The 14429-nt window shown below is 38.2% G+C and overlaps 1 protein-coding gene across 2 annotated transcripts in view; it reads left to right on the plus strand.

Moving 5' to 3' along the window:
* Positions 1 to 14429, plus strand: part of tmem132e (transmembrane protein 132E) — a 735885-nt gene that overhangs the window by 646284 nt on the left and 75172 nt on the right. The window lies entirely within an intron of this gene.

Raw genomic sequence — 14429 nt, forward strand, 5'->3', positions numbered from 1 at the left:
TCCTTTGAAGAAAGTTAACAAACGTTTCTCAATGAATCTGTCTCTGACTCTCTGCGTGGTGTTCATGATTGGAAGAAAGCAGCAGGTCATCTACTCGACCAATCAGCAGCTAAATAGATACATTAATGAGCTCCGAATGGATGTAGTCAACAACCCCCCACTGTTTGCCAGAGAAATCCTCCTTTGCTTTTGCACTGAACTACTAATGATTAATAAAATTCACATTTCTGCATTTTCTCAAAATACACCGTTTCAATTATTGTTATATGATGATGTGACTACGGATGGAAATCGAGAACTGGTTCTTTTTCAGAACCAGTTCCCAGTAGCTCAGTTCCTTGGAATCATTTGCCTGCGTGCTTAACGACTCTGCTTATCGATTCCGTCTTCGTTGTACATGCGTGATGACATCACACGCGTGCTGCATTATTTTGGTTGAAATATAGCCAACATGGTGTTGAGACAGAAACGCTCCAGCGACACTTGTGAATCTAGCAGCAGAGCAAACACCAGGGTGTCATCCGGGCCTGGTTCTTGGGGGGAACAAACATCCTGCCCCCTCAAATATAAGTTTCCAAAGGTAGGGAAAAGGAAAATTAGGTGTACAACAGAGGGAACCATAGAGGAATTAGTAGGCAGGTTTAGGTTTATTTATTTATATAGCACATTTCATGTACAAGACAATTCAAAGTCCATTAAAAGCATTACAGCATGGAAGCAATAAAAAGTATAGGCATGAGAAAAACAAACAAACAAAAATCAGATAAATAGATAAAACAGATAAAACAGACAAGCAGATAAAACAGATAAAGACTTTTAGCTTAAACAGAACAGTGCAGATCTGAACTGATGAATCCAAACTTTATTCAAATGCAGCTGAGAACAGGTGGGTCTTTAACCTGGATTTAAATAAACTGAGTGTTTCAACTGACCTGAGGCTTTCTGGAAGTTTGTTCCAGACATGTGGAGCATAGAAGCTGAACACAGCTTTTCCATGCCTGGTTCTGACTCTGGGAACTGACAACAGACCGGATCCAAATGACCTGAGGGGTCTGGTGGGCTCATACTGGGTCAGGGGTACATTTCTGGGTTAAACAGTGAACACAGCTGTTTGCGCACCCTACAGCGCAAATAGAGAGCGAATGATGGGTCAGCGAACGCAGAGGTTTAACGAACCCAAAATCCGTTTCTGCACTCGTTGCGTTCGCTAAGCCATTGTTCGCTCACTATTTGCATTGAAGGGTGCGCTAAACAGGTGTGTTCACTGTTTAACCCAGAACAACACCTCCGCTCCCACTGTTTCCAGTCATCTGATCTGACAGCATTATGGTTAGAATGAAGAAGTATTATGGGATATCTGTGAGCCCGGATCTGTGACCTCCTCCCTTACCCTCACCTGTCTGGATGGACCTCTTCACCCTCATCTGACTATAGATGGACCCCGTCAGCTGTCTCCACCCACCCACCCACACACACACACACACACACACACACACATACACACACACACTCTGAACTGAACTGAATTATTTACACATATATATCGTGCGTCTAAGGATGACCCCAGTTATTCTGCACTGGTGACTTTATTAACAGTACTCTAAACGGTCACTGGTGGTCGTAACCACGGCATCAACAGGACAAACAGATTGTAGAGAAAAACTGAACGCTGTTCCGTTCCTCTCATCCATATGTTCGTATTACACACACACACTTACTGGTGTGTGTGTCACCAGTTCACTGGCTCTAGTTCCATATGGTTCTCATTCATTCATTCATTCATCTCTCAAAGCCACACACGCTTTGTCCTGAACTAATCTATATTTACCTCCGCCAAGGAGGTTATGTTTTTGCCAGCGTTGGTTTGTCTGTTTGTCTGTCTGTCCATGTGGAAGATAACTCAAAAAGTTATGGACGGATTTGGATGAAAATTTCAGGAAATGTTAATACTGGCACAAGGAACAAATGGTAAAATTTTGGTGGTGAACTGATCTGCCTTGGTGGAGGTCTGCGCTCTCTGAGTGCTTTTCTAGTTATCCATAAGTCCATAGAAAATAAAATTCAGTGAGTGGATCAGTCCTCAGTCAGTAAATTCGTTTTTATCAGTGCAAAATGTCCATGGGAAAAATCTGATATCATTAAAGATATTGCCAGACTTATGTTAAAAATCTTCTTCTACAAATGTAAATAACATTTGAAAGGAAATACATGACAGAAACGAAGTGAAATGAATCTACAAGAATACATCCTCCTTCTAACGCGGACCTTGGAGGTCCGCATTAAAATCAGCTCTTTAACAAGGAACTGGGCAAGTGCACACTTTTAACCAACTAGCCCAGAAACAGGAAAGCGCATTTTGCGTTGTGTTGGGGTTAACGAACTAACGCACGAACGCATTTTGCATTGCGCTAGTTGTTAACAAACAAAGAGTGAGCCCAGAAACGGGATAGCGCAAAATGTGTTAAATAGACGCATTTTGCGTTGCGCTGGGCTTAATGATTTAACGAACTAGTGCAGAAACGAGCCCCAGGAGGACATTGATGTATTTTGGTCCTAAACCATTCAGAGCTTTGTAGATCAGCAACAGAACTTTAAAGTCTATCCTCTGATGAACAGGTAGCCAGTGTAAGGACCTCAGAGTTGGACTAATGTCCCATGGTAAAGCGTCTTACGGTCATATGCCCCCTCCCCTCTTCCCCGAACTGTTGTTATTATTTGTGCATACTACATTTTTTGTGCAGAGATGGTAATATAAAAGACAGTTAATGCAAACAAACTCGTTTATACTCTTTTATTCCCTCACCCTATGAGAACTGATAAGGTATCAGATCGATAAAGTAAAATCGATAATGGAATTGTAATTGTTAAATTCTTATCACTTCCCATCCCTAGATGTGACAAACATGCAAATTATTATCTATTGACATTCAGGCTTTAACTGTGTTATATTGAAGAACATGGGCAGTGCTAAAGCTGGAGCATTGCTTTATAATCTATAGGGCAGACGGACTGGTTGGAACATGTATTTGCACAGTTCAATTTAAAGACAAGTTGGTAACGGTCCAGTGAATGTGATTTAGGGGAATTTAACAGCACAAATGGAATCTAATATTCATAATAATGCTTTCCTAAGTGTTTAATCATAACAATTGTGTTTTCATTTTGTTGAATGAGGTTTTTATATCTACAGAGGGAGCAGGTTGCCTCCATGGAGTCATGTTGTGCTGTAATACCTCAAAACAGACTTCCTCCTCTTTCCTCCTCCTTTTTTTTCCCCTTTCACAGTGGGTGGCATACAGCATTAAGGTGCTTTACTATGTTGGTGTGTAGACCAGAGTGAAAAGCTAAGAGTGGACAAACCACACATTCGCTCGTAACAGGGGATTTTCAGGGATTTTCTGTGTTTGCAGCCACTGTAGGGTTGGAAGTTTTCAGTTGGTTGCACTCTGCAGCTTCACCATTAGTTGTTACTAACACTGCGTTTAGCTCACTTCCGTTTTTTGCTGAGCTACGCTTGTGTCCTAACAGTGCAGCCTATTATAATTTGGTCAATGAAAAATTTATGACAGTCAGTTGTGTCCGTATCCTTTTTCAACATAATTGTATCACAGGGGGAGGGTGTGGGGAATATTTGTACATGTAGAGGATCTATATTTTTAATGACATGTAGAGTACTAGCGTTCCATACAAATAGTTTATTTTCACACTGAATCATTAATCCTACAAACAACAACAGTATAATGGTGGCTGGCTCATTTAGCTAACAGAGCTAAATTAATTCATTGGTTTTACAGATTTTAAAGCCAGTGCACATCCATCACATAATGAAAACCTTCAAAACAGCTGTAAGATGCAATCCCTGTAATGCTAGCCATATGTCGGCTATAGCCCAGTGTTCATTTAATTCGTATATTAAACCTCAGTAGAAGCTTCATTTGGAAGAAAGTTATGAAAATAGATTTAATGGAAATTAAAATGTGAAAATAAAACCTGGGACACATGGAGTATTTTGAAACATGTCATACAGAGACTCCATTTACTGCTGCATCAAATAAAGATTTATCCTTTGTTATGTATGTCTTTGACATTGAAACCTGTGTGGGAAAACCAGCTGTCTTCCTGCTGGTGCTTCATTAATCTTGAAGAAAATGAGACTTTGGGAGTGTAGATTCACTGGCAGATACTGGAATAAACACACATTTCTGTAGTCCTCTGGAGTCTTGTTGTGTCTCCACCTATAGGATTATTTCAACCCCGACACACAAAGTGTTGTAAATCAACAGTTTGCATTATGATTTGTTTATAAGTTAGATTTTTTTAAAGTTTTTTCCCACAGTTGTTGTGGTTTGATGTGATCAGGTGACTTGGTCATCCACAGCACATACAGTTATTATTAGGTATTATACCATGTTACCAGGGCAACTGGTGCCTAGTCCTGTACATATAAGTCCTCCCCTTTCTCTTGACCTTTTACTGCTGTCTGATAAAAGCAACTTATCCATTAGAGAGCCTTAAAATGCACTGGTCTGTTGTGTTGTCAGAGCATTTGCAGATGCCCCTCCTCACAGAAAATCTACCCTGTGATACGTGTATAGGCTATTTCATAATGATTTTACTTGTGTAGAATATCTCGAGTTATGGCTGTAGAATGCTTTCTATAAACAGCATTGCAAATACTGACAAGTACAAGCACACCATTAAAAAGCTGTATAAAAGAAATTTACAAATAAATTGCCCAAAGGTAGAATAAGCCAAACTAATTGGACAAAATTAAAATCACCAAAACAACAGAGGTGCATGTAAACAAAAAAGATTAGTTCTCAGTCGAAAAGGAAAATCTATAAAAGTGTGTATTATATTTATTGGCACCAAGTAGTGAGTTGAGAGTTGCAATCAGTCAAACACTCCCATACCTTCCCCTGAAGTGGCTTCAAAGAAACACTTAAGGTTGTCACTAGATTCACTGATTGTTAAGTGCATTTTGGACTTTTTTAGTCACACTCAGACTCAGTGGTACATGGCCATGCATGCTGAATTCCACCTGATATAAAACAAGGAAAGAGGGTAAGAGGTCCAGTTTGAGCTGGTCTACAAACATGGTGCAGCAACATGATGGAATTTTGTGGGATCTGCTGAAAAGTCACTCAGTCTCTAAATATGAATGGACTGTTTTAATGTAATGAAATCAATTCTTATTTTCATGACATTGCACACTACTAAAATACTAAAAATACATTAAAAATATATTTTTGTGTATTTTATTAAATTTATCCAATTATATTCTCCTAAATCTCTGTAAATGTTACAGACTAGACCAAACATTAGGCCAAATCTGGCCTGCCAAAGGGTCCAATCCGGCCCATGGGATGAATTTGTGAAATGCAAAAATTACACTAAGATATTAACAATCATTTTAGTTCAGGTTCCACATTCAGATCAGTTCAATCTCGAGTGGGTCAGATCAGTAAAATACTGTCATAATAACCTATAATTAATGACATCTCAAAATGTTTCTGTTTGTAAATGCAAAAATATTCATGCAATTTTAACAATATTATATCTTTTATTAATTATGATTATCACCACTGTGATCTGTAAGTTGTAATGCCCATGCGTAAATGATAAACTGAAGCATAATCCTACTATAATGGACGTTTCTGTGTCCGGCGCATGTGTGTCCGATCGACGCCCCGATGTTGCAGCACGGGAGGGCATACAAATGCAATGCTGCTGTTGCACCACAGGAGGGCGCTATCATACAATGGCACCACAGGCACAATGCCGCTAGTGTTATTCAAATTGCGCTTATTTTTCTGAAGAAATGTTAGTTTGTTTATGTTATTCGCATTGTTTTAAAGGATAATTTGTAGATGTTAACATTTCCATAATGTAATTTTACTTTTTTCACTCTAAAACATAAAGGAAAGTTTGGAGTTGACATTATTTCTATATTATTATGTTATTATTTTACTGATATTATTTTACCCTCTGCAGATCAAATTTGGCTGAATGTGGCCTGTGAACTAAAATGACTTTGACACCCCTGGACCAGACCCTCAGGCAAGGATATGAAACAACAAAGAAAGTTGAGCAAACATTTAATCACCCTTTGACTTTAGCTTGGACTTTGAAACAGGCTAAACCCAGCAGGTCTAAGAGGCCATTTTTGAACTGTAAGAAGTTAAGAGTTCACTGATATACTCTGGTACCAGGCTACATAAAGTCATACACATTAGGAATAGCATATTACAACTGTTTATAAAAGACATTAGTAACCGGTAAAAAGACTAAAAAGCTAAAACTGGAATGGTGGGAGAGGTGTGTTTTTCACCAGATGTCTGGCTGCTGAGTTCTGCATAGTCTGAAGTTACATCTTAGGCACTGAGGCAGCTAAACAGGGTATAAAGTTACTGTTAATAGTCCAGACGTGAGGAAATAAAAGCATCAATGATTTTCTCTGCATCACTGAAAGATATCATTGCTCTGATCTTGGAAATAGTCCTGAGCTGATAGTGTTTTGTCCAAACTTTAAATCAAATAATTCAGTGATTTTTGGAGAAATGCATGATTTATTCACAGCACGTTTCATATAACACCCAGGTTATTTCCAAGGTCCTCAGTATTTACGATAGGACTGAGCAGTGGCTGACTGACTTATGGAGGAGCCTGGGGCTGATGACGAGCACCTCTGTTTTGTCTAAGTTTAGCTGTAGAAAGTTTTGTGATATCCAGCCTTACATCAGCTATGTGGTTCTACAGTGTGGCCATGTTGGGTTTAGAGCAGTGGTTCCCAGCGCTTTTTGGCTCATGGCCCCGATTGTAACATCACAAATTTCGCGCAACCCCAGACATTCAAAACAGGGACTTTTTAGTTTTTTGCAACAATTGATTTGTTTTTGATCATGTTATAGTTTGCTATACTATGTTGCAAATAAACGTACATTTTCGATGACATTTAGGCTGTATAATGTATATTATTATGGACGGAGGCACAAAAGCACAAAGTGAGAATTTTATTTTCCTTGGTCAGGATATGTACAGTCAGTCCAGTTTGTATTTACAAGGCTGCATATTAATACTGAACAAACAATAACTCAAACTATGAATTATGAAAGAGCTGCAGCATCTGAAACTGACCACAATGAGCATTTGAAAGATAAACAGTACCACAGTGCTTCAGTTTCAACTTCAGTGTTTGTCATGTTTTTTATGTATTGTGATTGTCTCTCTCAACTTGCCATGTATTTTTTCTTATTCATTTTTTTTTTTAATTTTTTTTATCAATTACTAGAAATATTAGGCAACCCCATTTGAATTCCAGGCAACCCCACATGGGGTCCCGACCCCAAGGTTGAAAAACACTGGTTTAGAGGATGGATACACTCATCAACCATGACATCATGAGCACTGACAGGTGAAGCGGTTTCAATGGGAGTCTTTAGTCTTTGAAAGTGATGTGTTGGAAGCAGCAGAATGAGCAAGCAGAAGGATCTGAATGACTTTTACAATGGCAAAATTGTGAAGGTGATGAAGTCTTGTTGGATCTTCCACTTTGGCAGTGGTTCATGCTCTACCGCAAGAGGTCTAAGCAAAGACAGCCCAAATTTGATCCAACTAAGCACCTATTAGTTGTACTTCTAAAACAAATCCAATCCATGGAGGCCTTGCATTGCAACTTACAGGACATGGATCCACTGCTAAAGCCTTGTCACCATATATACCAGCACACCTTCAGAGGTCTGGTGCAGTCCACGCCTTGGATCAAAGCTGTTTTTGGCAACAAAACACAACATTTGGCAAGTACTAATAATGTTCCTGAGATGCTTGATTTAGTGGAGAATTAGGTGTCCTTCCTTAGGCTAATTTTGGCAGGTACTAACCACTGCAGACAAGAACACCCAACAAAACCTGCAGTTTTGGAGATGCTCTAATCCAATCATTCCATCATCACAATTTTGCTCTTGTTGAAGTTCCTCAGACCTTTAACTCTGCCCATTTTGCTGCCTCCAACACATTATTTTCCATGATGAAATGTTCAATTGCTCCCTTATTTATCCCACCCTCTTAAAGGCGCTATAGTGGTGTGATAATCAACACAACACAGTTTCTCCATCACGTGTCTGAGGTCATAATGTTATGGCAGATGGGCGTTGAACTTCGCATCATCTACCAAACAGTGAAATAAGATCTCATGGTGTCAACTGTTGTGACCGTATTTCAGTAAATATAGAGAGAAGTGGTTCAAGAAATGGTCCTTGAGGTATTTTATTCTTCTAATTATTTATTAATGGAGGCTCAGCTTTTTGAGTGGCACACTTCGTCCATCTATGGAGGATCTGAAACCTTTCAACAGCGTAATGGATGACATTTGACCATGCAGTTGTTTAGTTTCATCTATAGATGAACTGTCACACGCATACTATAAATAATGGTCATAAAAAGTTTTCTAAGGACTCTTTCACAATCATATCACCAGTTAAGCATGTGCTCAGCAACATGTAACCACAACTATTCTAAAAACTTTTCATTCTAAATATTTCCGACCTTTTTCACAGTGATAAATTGAAACACATTTCCTCTTGAATCATGTCAATACCACTTGTATAGAGAGGGTCATTTAATTCACATTACATTGGACTCACCTTGAAAGGATTTATATTTTTCCCCTTAATGATCACCTTACTGATTTAACATTACTCTGGCTACAGTTTTAAAGTAATGAACTTATACAGCACAGTTTTATAATTTATATCATATTAAACCCCCTGGCTATGGGTGACCCCTTTTAAAAATCACTGTTGTAGATAATCTGATCACCCTGAAGCATAATCCATATCCATTGTTTTTATTATTTAAAATTCGGCTGAAATTGAAACCCATTTTACTTAATTTGCCGCATAATTCAGTTCTAAATGACATAGTAAATACACAGCGTAAGTTATCGAAATGAGATAAATACTCTCTCTAGATTGACGATCCAAATAAACTGTTATTAAATTTTCTGTTTGACAGATACGAGGAAAAACACTAAAGAAAAGCCTATCCAATCGTTAAGTCTATTAATTTGCATAATGTGGTCAATGGAGTTGAAAGCTAAGGTCAAGCAACGCTAGTAGAGCAGAATCCATAGCCGTTAATAAGTTATTTGAAACCGTTAGAGGAGCTGATAATTTCACCAAATCCTTGTTTGTTTCACTGTTTATTTGATGTAGGAATATTACTGTTTGATTAATGGGATTGTGAATGAGGATAAAAACAGACTTTCTCTGTACAGTCACCGCTATACTCATTAGTATTTCTTCTCTTCAAGCCCACCCTAAAAGACACTCAAGCTGAGTATAAAGTTTTGTCAGGTCTGAGAAAATAACTTAAGCCATCTATTTCCCATTTTTACCTATTTATTCATCTGCCATTTAGTATTCCAGTCCTCTGGTAACTGGAGGTGAGACTTATTAACACAAAACCTGTTACAAACAGAATATATTGTGGTTTTAATGTGAGCATTTAAAAGGCATGGTCTGATTAAATATACTACTCAACTTGTGTCATCCTTATATTTAACTCTAGTAATAGAAATAATAAAAGGCACTTCAGGAAAATAATGAAACCTTAAGAATAACTGCACTCAGCAAAATACAAAACAAATTAATCAACAAAACAAGAACGGATAAATGTAAAATGTGAGACAATTAAAGATTTAACATGCCCTGCTAAGTTGTATCAGGCCTATGGGAATGTTCCCTCATTATTCAAGGTTGCGGTTGTGGTTTCACCTTTGTGTTGTGGTCAGCCTTGAAGTTATAGAATGTGAGAAATCTGCAGCCTTAAGGTATGGTAAAAGTATGCATTCCACAAACAGAAACTTGGGGAATTTAGAAAATGTAATAGTTTATGGTACATTTAATTAGCTCCTATGCATTTTTAAGAAGAGAACAATTTCTGTCCACACCATTTTATTTCTAAATGATGTCAATGGAGTGGAAGGTTATGTCATAGGAGGTTCACATCTCTAGTTGGCCTTTAACATTTCTTTTTCTTTCAACATTTCAACATTATTTTTGCTAAAACAGGTATTTTTTATAATTTTTTTTCTTTTTCCAATATTTTTTATTGAAAAAAAAAGAACACTTCCGATCACAGAATTACAATTTACCTTCCTTTTTTTTTTCAAGTAAAAACCATGTATGTAGAGACACATTTACATTTATACGTATTCACATGCATACAAAAACAACAAATGAAAGCACACTCTTATTAGAGTGTAGCAAAAAACAAATAAAATAAATTAAATGTATAATAAAATAAACAAATTGCACCCCACCCCACCCCAGCTCATTCTGACCAGTATAAAGTAATGGTTACTTATGTATTATAAAGTACAATAACAGGCACACATTCAATCTGGCAGTACCTCTAAGTTTGTAAAATAAGAAATATGGGGCTGCCATTTGTGGAAAAATGTATTACTACATCCTCTCAATGTGAATTTTATTTTCTCAAGTTTTAGAAAAGACATGGTATCTTTAAGCCACGGGGAGATGGAAGGATATTTAGCAGACTTCCACTGTAACAATAACAAATGTCTTGTATTTCTATAACTTTAACCATTCTTAGTTCAACATGTTTCGTTTCGTTCCTCTAATTTGCATTGCCAAATCAGTAGAATGCCCCTTTGATGGGCCATGTGTAACTAATGAGCAGATTACATAATCACTGCAAATCTGTTTAAGCTGTTTGACCGCTCAAAATAGAATGAAATTTAGGCTAATATTACACACTGGATTATATGAGGAGGATGAAAAACCGCTGTTCTCACAGTACGAAAACACGTCTTGTAGTCCTGGTGTAAATTACAGCCACCCTTGAAGGGCAGAAGCAGCTGCCTTGACTGGAGCAGTTTGGGAAATTAATTCAGTTAATGTTATGGAATAAATGTGTGAAAGACCCGTAGGTGTCTTCACCTTTATTAACCCAGCCAGTCTTTCATTCGGCGTCATGTGACCAGGACACGACCGAATGCAAGCAACGAGCGCTCTCACTTGTCCTGATAATCTGTCTCCACCCAGGCAATCTGCTGGCACCATGGAAGATGCCACAGTGCATTAGTGGCAGTGTGACGGCATGTGGCGACTCAGTGTGTGAAAGCCCTCCTCAACGAGCCCCCACAGGGCCACTGATACCCAGAGTTGCTAACAGCTTTTGACTTGCAATTAGTCGGCCAAGTTTATCATCAGCAATAGCCGCAGGAGCTGAAGCGGCACTGCAGCAAGGGCACGTTTTCTGTATGTGTGTACGTGGAAATATAGCTGGCTGCACTGTGATTAATCAAGGTGTCTGGGTCATTGTGTTGAGGCTTTTCTTGCTTTTGTAACTCAGTTCATACAGATAAAAGTACACATCAGCAGACAGTACAATAACACACAGAGGCTAGATTCTGTAGCAGCCCATAAGGTCAAACCCTGCAAAATTGCATTAACTGAACCAGAGGGAAAGACTGTCATCTTAAGAAGCCCTTCCACTCCCCCACTCTCCTCCCCCCAACTGCTCCTCACCACTCTGTCTGTCTGCATCGTGGGGGAATTATATTACCCAGACCTCCTCCCAGTTATGATGAATCCCCAGCCCTGAGAAGACTGGCCAGCCCGACCTCCATTTGCGGGAGATTAGATCCTCTGATTACAATGCCAGCTACCTCCCACCACTAGATAAATCTTCAATGGGAGCCCAAAAGCAAAGCCCTCCAGATCCATTGCAGTTAATAATTTAGTGTTGGAGCGGGACAAGTATTTATGATAATTCCAATGGAGCTGGAGATTTTTGACTAGACGGGGAAGCTAAAGAATGGTTTTAAGTTAAAAATGGCATTTGCCAAGACTTAAATATAGAAGTTTCCATAAATTAAAATTCGTACCCGGTTTCTGTAATGATATCACATTACATGCATGTCTTGTGAAAGGTGAGCTGTGTGAATATGTTTATTAATGTGCCTTGTAGCTGTTATGAAGTAAAGTTCATGTGAAATGTCACACTGTTGTCAACCCTCTTATCATATGAATTATGTGTTTGCCTAAAAGCTTTTGTTGGCATATTACGTGTCTGTATAATTGTTCATAGATCATTACGCAGAGAATGGGCAAGAGAAGTGGTGGGGTTAGGACGTGGTTAGCATGCATGATATGTGCAGTAAGAAGGCTAATTTGATTGCATAAAAGATGCATATTAGATTAAAGAAGAACCCACAGCCAGTGAGCACTGTTTACTGCACAGCATGTTCGCACCCTGTCATTTAAGGCCAACGGGTCTGGGGGGTTGGATTTTTGTTTGCGTTCATTTGTTTAAAATTATTTTTGCTGCATTTTGTAATTCATTTGTCATATTTCTGCAAATGCCGAATACATATAATATGTTCATCTGTGTTCATGTCGACATTTTACTTATGTATAAATCAACAATATTGTTTTAAACTGTTCATCTTCTTTTAGGTGTTTTATTTTGAAGGGAATAGAAATGAAGCTACAACAACAGCCTTGTTTCTCAGAAGTTACATTAATATGTGTCTAAAATAGAGCTTTTTGCCATATGTCCAACTTAGCTATGCCAAATTTCAACAAAATTATTGTATTTTGATCATGAATGGAGATATTAATTATTCATAGAGAGCATACAGGGTGGGGAAGCAAAATTTACAATATTTTGAGGCAGGGATTGAAAGACAGTGTATGACCAATTAGTTTATTGAAAGTCATGAGAATTTATTTGCCACAAGAAAATTGACATAATAGAAAATGTTTTTATTCTATGTGTCCTCCTTCTTTCTCAATAACTGCCTTCACACACTTCCTGAAACTTGCGCAAGTGTTCCTCAAATATTCGGGTGACAACTTCTCCCATTCTTCTTTAATAGTATCTTCCAGACTTTCTCGTAATAGTTTTGCTCATAGTCATTCTCTTCTTTACATTATAAACAGTCTTTATGGACACTCCAACTATTTTTGAAATCTCCTTTGGTGTGACGAGTGCATTCAGCAAATCACACACTCTTTGACGTTTGCTTTCCTGATTACTCATGTGGGCAAAAGTTTCTGAAAAGGTATGGATAATAGTGTTAGGTATGATTATGACATCAATATATGTTTGGTTTCAAAACAATTGACGTAGTGCCTGCTGAGAAAAAACAACTAAATGTTCATTGTAAATGTTGCTTCCCCACCCTGTATTTTGTTTGTTTTCTGCTAGAACAACTGTCAGGTTAACATTCAATATCAGTTGCTTATAATGACAGCATTATTACTGTTTTTACAGTTAGTTTTAGCCAGGATGGGATTTGTCAAAAAACATAGACAACAACATTTTTACTTCTTTTTTTTTTTTTTTTTGTCGGGGGGGTCAGCAGTTATATACATGGGGGTGTGGTCCATAACCAATGTACCTAACGCTGGCATGAACTGAAAGTGAAACTTTACATACTTTCAACGTCCAGCTCTCGGGTTCTATTCCTCTATTAAAAAGCAGATCTTACACAAAATTTTCTCAACTTCTAACCTGTATCCACTGGACCCCCTCCACTGCTCTATGACCTCCCCCACAAATGCTGGGCCCCATAAATTTGTCACGCCCCACCCCCCCACCCCCTTTACAGCCCCCCAGTGCACGGGGACGTTTACGAATTCTGAGACTGCCGACAGTTCGGTTCAGGTGAATGTTAGTGCCAGTAATGTAGGATATAGGTGCAAGAAAACTGTCACAACCTGCCTGTTATTTACATTGGTTGGTTGCCCCCCCCCAAGGATGAAATTCATTGACAAAGACACCAGAACTCGGTTACAAACATTTGACACAAACAACTCAAAATGTTTCTTAATGCTTCAGCCAAACTATAGTCACTGGGTGCAAAGGCCCGGATTGTGTTTCTTGGGACTTACTTGTTCTATGTCTATAGTGAAATCTGCTGCAGAAGATGTTGGATGAAAGCACTTGTTGGGGGATCATGTACTACAGCTTGACAAGAATAACTGATGAAAGCAAACTTTTCTAAACGTTTCTACCGCTGAGGGACTGCCCACCCAGATGAATAAAATAATAAAACAGTTTAAAAGCACACAGTTTGATGTAGCACTACTGTGTCTGATCATTTATACTGCTGGCTAGACTTTTAATATATGTATCACAGATTTTTGCTGTAAAAAGTACATACAAGTCCAACAAATATGTATATTCCCTTTAACTGTTGTCTTTGTTACTTAACATAATCACATTATTTTATTGGAACAGCTTAGATCTGAGAAATAGTTCTTCTAAATTGTACAAATAAGAAAAGAGCAGTGGGGTTTATACTATTCCAACGAGTTTGTGTTAATTTTGATAATTATATATTTGTTAATACTGCTGGCTCCACTTAATTATAAAAACTGATGTATTGTGGACTTAAG

This window comes from Sphaeramia orbicularis, chromosome 14 (assembly GCF_902148855.1).
Source record: "Sphaeramia orbicularis chromosome 14, fSphaOr1.1, whole genome shotgun sequence".
NCBI classification, from domain to species: domain Eukaryota; kingdom Metazoa; phylum Chordata; class Actinopteri; order Kurtiformes; family Apogonidae; genus Sphaeramia; species Sphaeramia orbicularis.